General features: G+C 33.8%; 2 long non-coding RNA genes across 2 annotated transcripts; both read left to right on the top strand.

Moving 5' to 3' along the window:
• Positions 1-296: 296 nt before the first annotated feature.
• On the top strand, positions 297-1,718 carry LOC136274569 (uncharacterized). The gene is made up of 2 exons (XR_010712990.1): positions 297-521; positions 1,020-1,718. It is a non-coding gene; the product is annotated as an uncharacterized lncRNA (long non-coding RNA).
• Positions 1,719-6,949: 5,231 nt separating this feature from the next.
• Positions 6,950-11,357, top strand: LOC117686057 (uncharacterized). The gene is made up of 3 exons (XR_010712989.1): positions 6,950-7,097; positions 7,528-7,719; positions 10,575-11,357. It is a non-coding gene; the product is annotated as an uncharacterized lncRNA (long non-coding RNA).
• The last annotated feature ends 587 nt before the right edge of the window (positions 11,358-11,944 follow it).

The following is an 11,944-nucleotide window of genomic DNA, read 5'->3' as shown; positions in this document are numbered from 1 at the left end:
TTTACCTTTAATCAATCTTTTCAACCATGAGCATTTCAATGACATAATAAATTTGTTCATTTCTAACATTTTTAACCCTCCTTGTTGATAGTCTTGAGTTATAACTGAACGCTTTATTTTGTCACACTTTGCATTCCAAACAAATTCAAAAATGTCTTTATTGAGAGATAAAATTGTCTCCCTTCTGGGTGTCGGCAATGATATAAATAAGTGGTTGATTTTTGGAATGATTAAGGACTTTACTACAGTCACACGACCAATTGGAGTTAGAATTCTTCTATTCCAATGTTGTATTTGTGACAATCACTGTTCATATCAAACACACCCGATTTTATTTTTCCCATAATTCTTTGCAACGTGCTTGGCCGACCCTAACAATAGGCGCTAAGATATACCCGGCCGAGCTGTCCAGCAATAAAGACGTGCTTAGTGTGTGAAGGGGGTATCGTGTTAGAAGCCTGTGTGGCATGTTTTAGTTTCACAAGTTCAGCATTTGACGCGGACACGGATAGCTGACCGTGGTAAGTATTTATTTAGTTTGGTGTAGTTTATTTGTAAATTTTTGCCTTTTTATTAGTATTACGCAGTCGTCCTATAAAGTCACCTTGACCATTGTTCACTGTAGAGTTACCTGTGTGTTCACTGATGTGTGACTTTAGCGAGAGTGTTTAAATGGAATTCGTCTTTTTCTATAGTACAGTTTTTGCTATTGCTGTATAAAGAAACGGTGATTTAAAGGGCTATTTTCTATGCGTTATTTTATTTTACAATTTATTGTCACTTTTTCCACTTAACTACTTGGGCGGAAGTGCGTCACCGGAAGTCTCAGACGCCATATTGTTTACTGTAAACAAATAACTTAGTTACCATATACTTACAATATTTTGAGATGTTGCCTTTAATATAATACTATTTATACATTATCATAGTTTGATACTATCAGTGAGATACTTATATGATGTATTATACAATAGTGTTTTTATTATGGTGTTATGGTGTCACTTGTACACTTATTGTAGTGTCATATTGTTGATGTTGAGAAGATGATGATGATGGTCATGTCGATGATGATGGTGTAGATGATGTCGTTCATGGTGAAGTCGATGACGATGCGATGTTCATGTTGATGACGACGATGATGTTATGGTGATGATGACGACGACGATGATGATGGTCATGTCGATGATGATGGTGTAGATGATGTTGTTCATGGTGAAGTTGATGATGATGTAGATGATGTCGTTCATGGTGAAGTCGATGACGATGCGATGTTCATGTTGATGACGACGATGATGTTATGGTGATGATGACGACGACGATGATGATGGTCATGTCGATGAAGATGATGTAGATGATGTCGTTCATGGTGACGTCGGTGATGATTATGAAGTAGATGATTATGGTGATGACGATGATGTCTTTTATGACTATGGTGTTGTAGTTGATGATGTTGACGATAGTGTCGATGATTATGATGGCGATGGTGATGATGATGATTGTGGTGACGAAACTACTCTAGTTGTGGTTGTCCGTAGTTGGTCCAGGACTACAGCCCCGGAGATTCGGACACTCTTCTAATTTATTTTTGGTCATTTGTATAAACATCATATTTTTTCTTGTTGAGTGAAAGGTGTGTGAGTGTTTGTGTGGTTTAGTGTTTATATTTCTATCTTTTCTTTCTTTCTCTTATTTTTTTTTGTTATTAAATTTTGTTAAATTTAAGATGTCTTGTTGTTGTTTGGAGTAGCCTCCGCTCATCCCGTTACAGTATTATACTTTTTATTTTAGGAATCTGCAAAGAGTAGTTTAGGTCAGTAATTTGTTCTAAATCAACAGAAAAACAGATACCCAATAAGTTAAATGTTGTTGAACCCCAATCAAGTTTCCATCTAGAGTGATGAAACACCTGATTTGAAATTTTTTTTGATCCTATCCAAATTATTTTTGTTTTAGAGCTATTTACTTTCAACCCAGATAGTTTTGAAAAAAATTCTAAAGTATCAAAAGCTGTAAATAGTGAATTTGGTGAGCCATCAAGAATTAAAGATGTATCATCAGCATATTGACTTATTTTATGTTCCTTACCATGTATCAGAATGCCCTTAATATCATTATTTTCCTTTATCAAGGCTGATAGAATCTCAGCACAAAGAAGAAATAAATAAGGTGCAACAGGGTCTCCTTGCCTACATCCTCTCTCAACACAAAGTTGGTCTGATAAAAAACCACTTTGTAAAACAGCTGCCTTGAAATTAGTGTTAAGAATCTTAACCCATTGTATAATGTATTCACCAAATCCGAAAAACTTTAAGACTTTGTAAATAAAAGACCAAGAAATCGAATCGAAGGCTTTTTCAAAATCTATTAACACTAATAGTCCTGGTATTTTCTTAACTTCAGTAAAATGCATTAAGTCATATATAAATCTGGTATTTTCTCCTATGTGTCTTCCTTTAATAAAGCCCCACTGAGTGTCAGAAATCAGATAATCTAAAGTAGATTTAATTCTTGAACTAAGACAACCTGAAATAAGTTTATATATAACATTCAAAAGTGTAATCGGTCGCCAGTTTTTTAAAAATTGTCTAGGATTATCTCCCTTCGGCAAACATGATATAATTCCCAAACGTTGAGAAATAGGAAGTTCCTTTTTGGAGAAAATACAATTTATTGACTTCAGAATAAATTCCTTTAGGTCAACCCAAAAGAATTTAAAAAACTCGACAGTATATCCATCGCTACCTGGGGATTTATTGTTTTTCATGTTTTTTAAGACTTCATAAATTTCATTTTCAGATATATTTCTGTCCAATGATTCTGAGAGACATGTATCTAATTTTGGAATATGGATTTGAATAATATCTTCGAGGTCTAGGTCCAATAGTTCAGAATCTCTTTTTGCATAGAGATTTTTGTAAAAAGTTTTAACTTCATTAAGAATTTCTGCCTGGTCATAGATCATACCACTTCCTTCTAATTCTAATTTTTTGATAGTTTTATTAATATAATTACGATTTTCCAAGTTACAAAAATATCTGGTAGGCTTTTCTCCTTCCTCAACCCATCTAGCTTTACCTCTGATCATATGCCCTATCATCTTTTCTTTCCTAATGTTTTCTAGTAATAATCTCTTTTCTTCAACTGCATGTAAATTAATATTTTCCTCAGACTCTAATTTATCTATTTCTTCGAGTAATGACTTTTCTTTATTTTCTCTTTCCTTTTTCTTAAAAGTGGAATATGAAATAGTAATACCTCTAATTTCCATGAGTAGAACATCTAGAAATGAACTATCATCTATATCCTCTGTGTCTCTTACCAGATATTGTTTGCAAATGTCTTGTATTGTTTCTTTTACCTTTTGTACATAATTCATGTCTGAAAGTAGACTGTTGTTAAATTTCCACAATCCACGCCCCCTTTTAAAGGTATTGAATTTTTTTAACATTTGCTAGTAATGCCCAGAGCATGCAGAAAGAATTTATTTGGACGATTATCGACATAAAATTACATGCAGGACCACCAATTAGGACCACTGTACAACTCGATCGATCCGGCTGTACCCAATTGACACGCGATAGGATTGTGGTCCTCTTAATGTTAATTCACCAAGTGATTAGCGCTTCATCATTTGTCATAGATCTGAGATACATTTTGATATCAGGACGACTGTCCGATTCCGGCTGATGTACATAAGAGTTTCAACAATTTTTTAAACAAACAACTACATGTATATGTACATGTAACATGTGAAAAATGACAAATTGATAATAAATGTAGAACAGACTATGGAAGCTACGTAAATCCCATTGTAAAATATACAATCATGTAGCAAATAAACCCCCTTTGAACAACATGCAATATAAAGACGACAAATGAGGAAATCCAATTTTTGTTCACTAGCATAATTGGTATATTTTCCGTTCCTTAAAATAGTTTCCTGTGCATACATAGATCGTTGAACTTCTTCATATAGAAACGAAGTTGAGCCCCCCCCCCCTCTCTCTCTCTCTCTCTCTCAAATATAATTAAACATGATAAATTAAGTTACTAATAGGTAAGTAATACCACACAAAAAATATCTTGGGATATTTTATCTTCATGACCTCATGTAAATGGGTAAATTACAAACCCTTGTTTCATTTATTCACACCTAAGACGATACCCCATCCCTTGCACCCTCGCTAAGGTGTTACACGTACGTGTGGATACACCAGTGTATATACATGTATATGTGTTTTACTATGATGAAAATATTGTTTGTTGTGATCCCATGTACAATAAATTGTAATTGAATGAAAAGAATTTAGCGAACGCGATTAACTTCATGTAATTTCTTTTTAACCGACCTTGAAAAGAAGTTATTCAGATTTAGCAAATCAATTTAACCCTAACCCTAATCCTGACTCTGGGGAAGTTTGCCTCAGTCTGGACGGACCGGGAACACAAAGACAGTGCTGTTTTGGGCCCGGCTCCGGGTGCGGTACCCCCCTCCGAAGCGAACACAGAACGTACCCGTTGACGCCCGACTCCGCATGGTCTATGTGGTGATGCTCGTCTTGTCCGAGCCGGCGCTACGGATACGACGGAAGAAGAAGGGCCTGTCCGCAGAGGCTTTGCGGTTATGGTTCGGCAAGTCTGCTCCGGTTCTCGAAGCGATGACTTACTCTCAGCACGGATCCACAGACCCATCGGACGAAATGACAATACCCGGCGCTCGGTGGGAAGATATATGAACATGAATCAAGCAGGGGCCTTCCACGTGAAGTGGATAAATCGCATTTTACCCGTTGAAATTCTGCTTTTACCTCAATATCTGCACTCGATGTCAAAATTCGGAGCCCGCCTGTGAAGTGGAGAAATCGCACTTTCCCTGATGAAATTCTCCACTACATAATCGGCACTCGTCAAAATCAGGGGGACCAAGCAGATGACAGAAGCGATTTCCATGTGTCTGCATGGTCGGTCAGGATTAGGGTTAACCATCACCCAGAGAGAGAGAGAGAGAGAGAGAGAGAGAGAGAGAGAGAGAGAGAGAGAGAGAGAGAGAGAGAGAGAGAGAGAGAGAGAGAGAGAGAGAGAATTCAAATGAGGCATCTACATGTCGTAAGATCCTCACATAGACATATTAAAATCTGTAAGTTTTGGGAGAGATAAAGAATGAAAAAAGAAAGAGGCAGATATCTGTCGAGTAAGTACAGCTTTATAATTCAGAAAGGGTGGCCAATAAGGAGCGTCTTCAAAGTCAAGTATCTTGATATCCTTTTGATACGGAAATTGTTTCTGTTTTGAATCATTCATCAAATTTAGGTGATTGCAATAATTATTGCTGTTCAATTAAGAAATAAACAAAATTGTTACAATGTAGAAAATGGTTTAAGCTCACGCGATAACCACTGAGACTTCAAATAGATATTTCCTAGCCTACGTTTTTGCTATTTTGTAGCTTGATTTAAGGGAAATAAAATACATTTGCAAATATTTATACTTACATATAATTAATGATTTTACATCGTTCATACGTTCATATAACCTTAAATCACACAATGTAAAATAAATGAGAGGGAGATGTGTGAATATTTCCGGAATCAATATAAATGTTTTCTTCAATAAAATCACGGACTGTGTTGACCCTATGAACAAATGACAGACTTCCAACCGTAAACCATGTTTAATTCGTAAAACCTCTGTCTATTCCATGTCATCGTCGGTACCATCTGACATAGGTATGCCGACAGACCTTCCATATATAGAAGAAGAATATTTTAATCGTTGTTCCTCTAAATCACCGCAATGATCGATGATACTGCACATACCCTTTCTTATTTATTGTTTTGAGAGAGAGAGAGAGAGAGAGAGAGAGAGAGAGAGAGAGAGAGAGAGAGATTACACAATTACAATTATAAACGTTTTTAGTCATATTATTTACGGAAGCTTTTAATATGATACATATTCCCAAATTACATGGGAAAAATCAGATTAATCGTTTTATTTCTTAACAACATCAGAGAAAACATTTTCCTTGAACATGTTCCCCACATGAATATTTACGATGTCTCGTTTACAAACATGCCTGCATCAATTATTGTATAACGTCACTCTGTCTATCGATTGAGGGTTTTTTTCCACTTGATGTCATTTTACTCGTATGAGGACTTTCTTTGTTGCTTGGCTATTTGATAACAAAATTTATTTCTTAGCTATTATGTTGATTTTTATATCGCCTTAAAGTTTAAAGATCATTACAAAAGTTGTTATCTTTGCGTCGCCTCAAACGCTGACGTCGCCATTTTACTACGAAATGAAACAATTTTTTATTGGTTAAAAAAATGAGCCTGAACAAATTTTATCCCTTTTTAAGTTTCTTTAAATCATTTAATATGAAAAGTACTTTTCGTCACGATATTCATTTCTTTATGCTGATTTTAACTTTTGCATTTTTTATTTTCATAATCAAGTGAGTAACGCTACTTATCTACGCAATTTTTGGACATTCCTCGTATAACGTTGTGAGTTAGTTTTTGATATGTGAACAACCCTATTACCCTTGCAAAGTTTTACAAACCCGTGAGTCAAATTTCTTGACTTATCTTATGGCTGTATGCTTACAAATTACAAACAGTGTCTATATGACTGTTTGGTTGCCTACATGTTCATGTACCTGTCTGTCTGTCCCCCTTCTCTCTCTCTCTCTCTCTCTCTCTCTCTCTCTCTGACTTAAAAGTGTGTGACATTAAAGTTACATATCTTCTGTTTACTTAAACACTGAATAAAATGAGAGAGAGAGAGAGAGAGAGAGAGAGAGAGAGAGAGAGAGAGAGAGAGAGAGAGCGACTTGGATAGATCGTAGAGTATGTTACATATCGAAAGAAGACGTGTCTGTTGTTCATTGGAAAATAAATCTAGACTGAGTGAGTGGTCTGAGGTGCGGCCTAATTAGTGTAGAACTGTTGCCGTGGAGCCATGCTGTGTCGTTTTTGTATTAGCATAAACAGGTCGGTCTGCGCTATAGTTTACAAGCTTTGCATTTCGATGATACAAACAACGTATTCGATTACTGCATGTTAGTCATGGATGAAGAGGGAAAAAAATCAAAGGTACGTTTTTAAATTGTTGAAGTCAAAGTATAAAGAGAAAGTAGACTAATCTGAGTACAAATTGTACATAAAATACATAATCTAAAGAATTCCCTACATTTATTAATTCTAACGATGTGGACGCTGAGAAAATGGGTCAAGGTACAGACTATTGTGAAGATTACTCTCGATGTTTCTCTTTTGAATAGCGGGTCATGTCGAGAACAATTCAATTGCCTATCATGCCAATTGGCAAATAACTCGACATTTAAATTTCGAATTTCTATTTCATGCACTGCATTTTTAGGAAAGATATCTCAATAGCATTCATTTTGGTGATTATCTCGGCATTTCACTCTGCGATTTGTCAAATACGTCTGCATTGACCATGTTAAGAGATGGATCAACATCACTTGCCAAATTATTCTAATGTTCCTTCTTTTCCGTTTAGAAGACTCTTACAAAGCCTCCTCCGTTATGTGCCGTGATTTTCTCGAAAACCTCGTAAAAGGCTACACGCTCGGACTCGGAAGTTGCTGTGATCATCATCCTACTTTTGAATCAGATGTCAAAATACTAATATTCAAGCGCCTGTTAATGAATCTACTGGCTGAAAAGATCCATTCACAAGCATTACCCGAAGGTAGGTTGTCATACAATAAACGTTTATAAAATATATGCGTCGATCTAGACTCTTTTATATAGTAATTATTATGTTTATAGTCTTCCTTTAAAAAATCACAATATTGAATCAAAATTGGGACATGAACTTCGAGCTAGATAAATTCGTCGTAGTCTTCAAAGGTCTGTCCAAGAAAACACAAGTACATGTAGAACGTTTTGATTTTCATAAACTAAGAAAAACGTTTAGTACAGGCTACATGAAAATTCAGAACATTTTCGCAAATTCAAAAAGCGCACACATTTAGTTTAATGCATACCAGTATTTACAATGATATATTTGCCTCTAAGATTATAACACATGTTTTGATGTTGGTGTCATTTAAGGTCGATTGCCTTGTCTAGATTATAATTAATGAATCAAGTGTTTATAAAAGTTTTTACATTGTAAAATTATGTCCTATTCTAGATTTGATTTTCATCGAGAAATTGATAACAACTGATAAAGAATCTTTTTGTTCTATATTAATTAGGTATATGCTGATTTGCGTTAGTTAAGGAAAAAATATTCTTTACAGTCTCTATGTATTCTGATTATTAAAGTCATCTGTATCTAAATTGACCGCAGTTGAACTCAAATTCAGATTTTATTGATTTAACCAAAATATCTTAATTACTAGTATTCAATTAACAACAACTTTTAAAAGATAGTCAAATTAATTCACGGGCACTTAACATATAAATTATGGGATGGAAGTAGTAAAATAAAATCCATGTTTAACAAATGATGCGTATTTGATACACTAGAGGATAAACATTAAAGGGCTTTGTGTGTTCAACAAGATTGTTTTGTACGTTATACTGTGTCCGAATTTTTCCTTATTTGATTTTCTTGACATGGTTTAAAAAATTATATCAAGTAGCAACTGGCGTGATATTCAAAAGAGGTGACAATGCGAAAAAAATTCACTAAAATTGATCATATATAAATGTATACAGTTGATGTATGTTGCTAAGATTTTTTTATTGCATCTGACTGGAAAAAATACAAACATTTCCGGCTTTCCACTTTTTAATATGTGGTTTAATGATGCAGCTTGAAATATTTCTATTCTTGCAATATCTATTGTAATAAATATGAACCCGCAATCGCATAAATACAGCTGTACATGCATTAGGACATTAATTACAGAAGGGGAAGGGGATGCTTAGTGGGACGTATATCTTCTAGATTTTGTTCGTTAGGTTTAATGCCACTATTAAGTTTTATCACCGTCCCAAATTAAATGTATCAGATAAAAGACTGTTTTGGAGAAGAAGACACCCCCCCCTCAATACTCCTGGTGCCCGTTTCACAAAGATTTCCAAAGATGATTCATTAGATAGCACTTAAGAAATGCCTAATTTATAACTTAGGAATTTCCCAAGGTTTACCATAGCTGTTTCACAAAACTTTCTTAGCGTAGCACAGTTGATTTATCTTAATTAAGATGCATTGTAAATCACTTTCATATCATATTGTTAACGCTAAATTAATACCGATTATGTATAAATTCTTTTCAATATAACAAGAATGTAAACTTTATAAGTGAATATAAAATTTCATTCTCTTATTCACCTATAAAAAAATGCGTACATAGAGTGTAAATAGTGTAATGTCTAAATACATATACTGATATTTTGTATGAAATTTTCCATTTACATGCATAAGCGAGCAGAAAAAAATCACGTAATGTTCTTCGTAAACGGTATTTCTTTTTAATTTAATGCATTGATCAAAGTATCTTTCTTGTTTTTTGTTACATGTACATATATTTCTTTGTTTTAGATATTATATGAATATGACTGAATAAATCAACTGAAATTGGTCACTGCTGAAATTTTTACGATCGAGTGTATTTTTTGTCTATAGTTGGTCCATTATAAATAGCCCGTGTTAACATATACAGATATGCTTACTCCAAAATTAAAAATGCTGATGTAACCAGATAATCTAAAAAATATAAACGTCTAAAGTCTAAACCAAAGGAATTAATTGACGATATATATTATGTATATTTTAACTTCTAATGTTTTAGTTTAGAAGTAAAGTGAAACAGGTTTTAATGATACGTGTAATTTATTATTTTTGTTCCACTTTAATGTGCTTTATTAATCTGCGTATTATTCTTTTCAGTAGAACATAAACAGTCGTCATGTTAAGTTGTTAAGACATCGATTGACCTGTCTTTTTAAAGTAAAGACATAACTTAGAAATTTCCTAAGATAAGACTTGAATAGTGAAACGGATAAGTAATGGACTTAAGAAAAAGTTTTTGTTTCACAAAATATTACTTAGTCAAAAGCATGGTTTGTGAAACGGACCCCTTGGGATAGATTTTGAACCTAAGTTGTCCGATCCAATGTATCTGCCCGTAACTTGATGAACTCGCCCTACACTGTCTTCAAAGATTTTTGTTAGTTAATCCACGTAAAAAGTTCTCGCTAAATATTCTTACTCTTAACGTATTTATTTAATATTATTTCATTTAAAGTATATATATTTTATGCTAACTCCCACTAACTTGGATCCGCCAAAGCCTGTCCACTTCCACACTTTCATTTATTCTATTTCAAAAATGATAGTTGGGTTTGTTTTTTTAAAAATAATTTTACAATAATTATTTATCAAGCAAAAGTGAAATTATAGCTTAAGGACATTTTCTCACAAGACTTAAAATACAGAAGGTGTAATCAGTTACTTTATTTGTTTATTGGCAAAATGTATTTATTTTTAAGGATAGAAATGCATTATCACTTTTGATATAGGAAACATAGATTTGTTGCCTTTATCAAAGATCTAATTAAAAAGATTGAAAAAAAATTATGTATTTTCAGGTGCACCTTTTCTTATGCACATGAGGATGTCAATGCATGATTCAGCAACGAGGCTGAAAACTGAGGAGGAAATATTGATCCCATTGAACTACTTCTTAAAGTCAACATGATTATTAACTTCATTGAATTATGACATTCACACCTTGATGCAAAATAGTATGTGTGATTTGAGAAAATTTACTCGTCCACTTCACTAGAAGAACAACAGTTCGATAGTGAAAACGTTCTACATAAGGATGGGTGACTCTCCTACATGTAACAAGAAATCCGAAGGAGGTAAACAAGCATGGTTTAAGCGTCGCAAAATTCGTAGGAATACCAAAACTTTTCCCGTTCATCTTTACGCATTTTTTAAAGAAAGAATTTTTATCCACTTTACTGATTGGAAATGGTCAATAAGTTATATTGATTAGTACAAATCATCTGTGAAAAAAAACTAATCTATATAAGAACAGTAAGAAACAATGCTGTAAATAGATGGAGATATTGATCATGGATGATGAGAAAGTTATATGTAAACCCTTTGTTTAAAGCAAGTAATAAAATGTTTCAGTACTGTAATTCAAAAACACTTCATGATATTTCAATATTCTTTGAAATTTCTTTCTACACGTATTTCTTTTTTTTATGGCATTGTATATCCAAAGGCAATTACGAGTTTTGATGATATGATGATCTTTCTGGTGGATTCACCAACTTTCTGATCTTTTATGTAAACTGAATAGCAGCGATAAACTAATTGTTACCGGCCTGGAGTTTCTTTGGTGAATCCACCAATTTTGTATTTTTAAGGTCTTCCGTTTCCAACGGAAGACCTTATTGTTTTCGTTCTGTTTCTTTTTCTTCGCTATTTTTCTTTTTTTTCCAACAAATTTTGTGCACGCGATTTCTCAAAAATGACTCAACTGATTTTCATCAAACTTTCAGATATGATAGATACTGATCTAAACTTTATACGTAATTTTTTATTTTGATGACGTCATTTCCGTTTTTGATATATTGACGTTTTAGCGATTTTCAGAGGGTCGGCTTGTCCTGGGATCTTCTCCTTAACGATTGAAGATATTGAGTTCAAACTTTCAGGGATTGTATTCGAAAGATTGTAGATGTGTCTTTAGGTATTCATTTTTGTCTGACTCAAAAGGCGCTGAAGCTCGCCTGGACCCGAAAATTGATATTTAAAAAACGTCGTTATTTTTTCTGGTTTTCTTTGTTTATCTCTTTTCTGAAAAATATTTTGTTAAGATATGTAATGTAAAAAACGTTTCTATTTACATGACCTTTTCTTTGAAATCAAGAAAAAGGGGCTGGTCCCTCAAATAAGGGGTCCAAAGGGCTCTAAAGTCTTTAATCTGTAGCACTTTACTGAG

The sequence above is a fragment of the Magallana gigas genome, chromosome 4 (assembly GCF_963853765.1).
Source record: "Magallana gigas chromosome 4, xbMagGiga1.1, whole genome shotgun sequence".
NCBI classification, from domain to species: Eukaryota; Metazoa; Mollusca; class Bivalvia; order Ostreida; family Ostreidae; genus Magallana; species Magallana gigas.
Note: the sequence above shows the minus strand (reverse complement) of the source record. Positions and strands in the feature narration are given on the sequence as shown.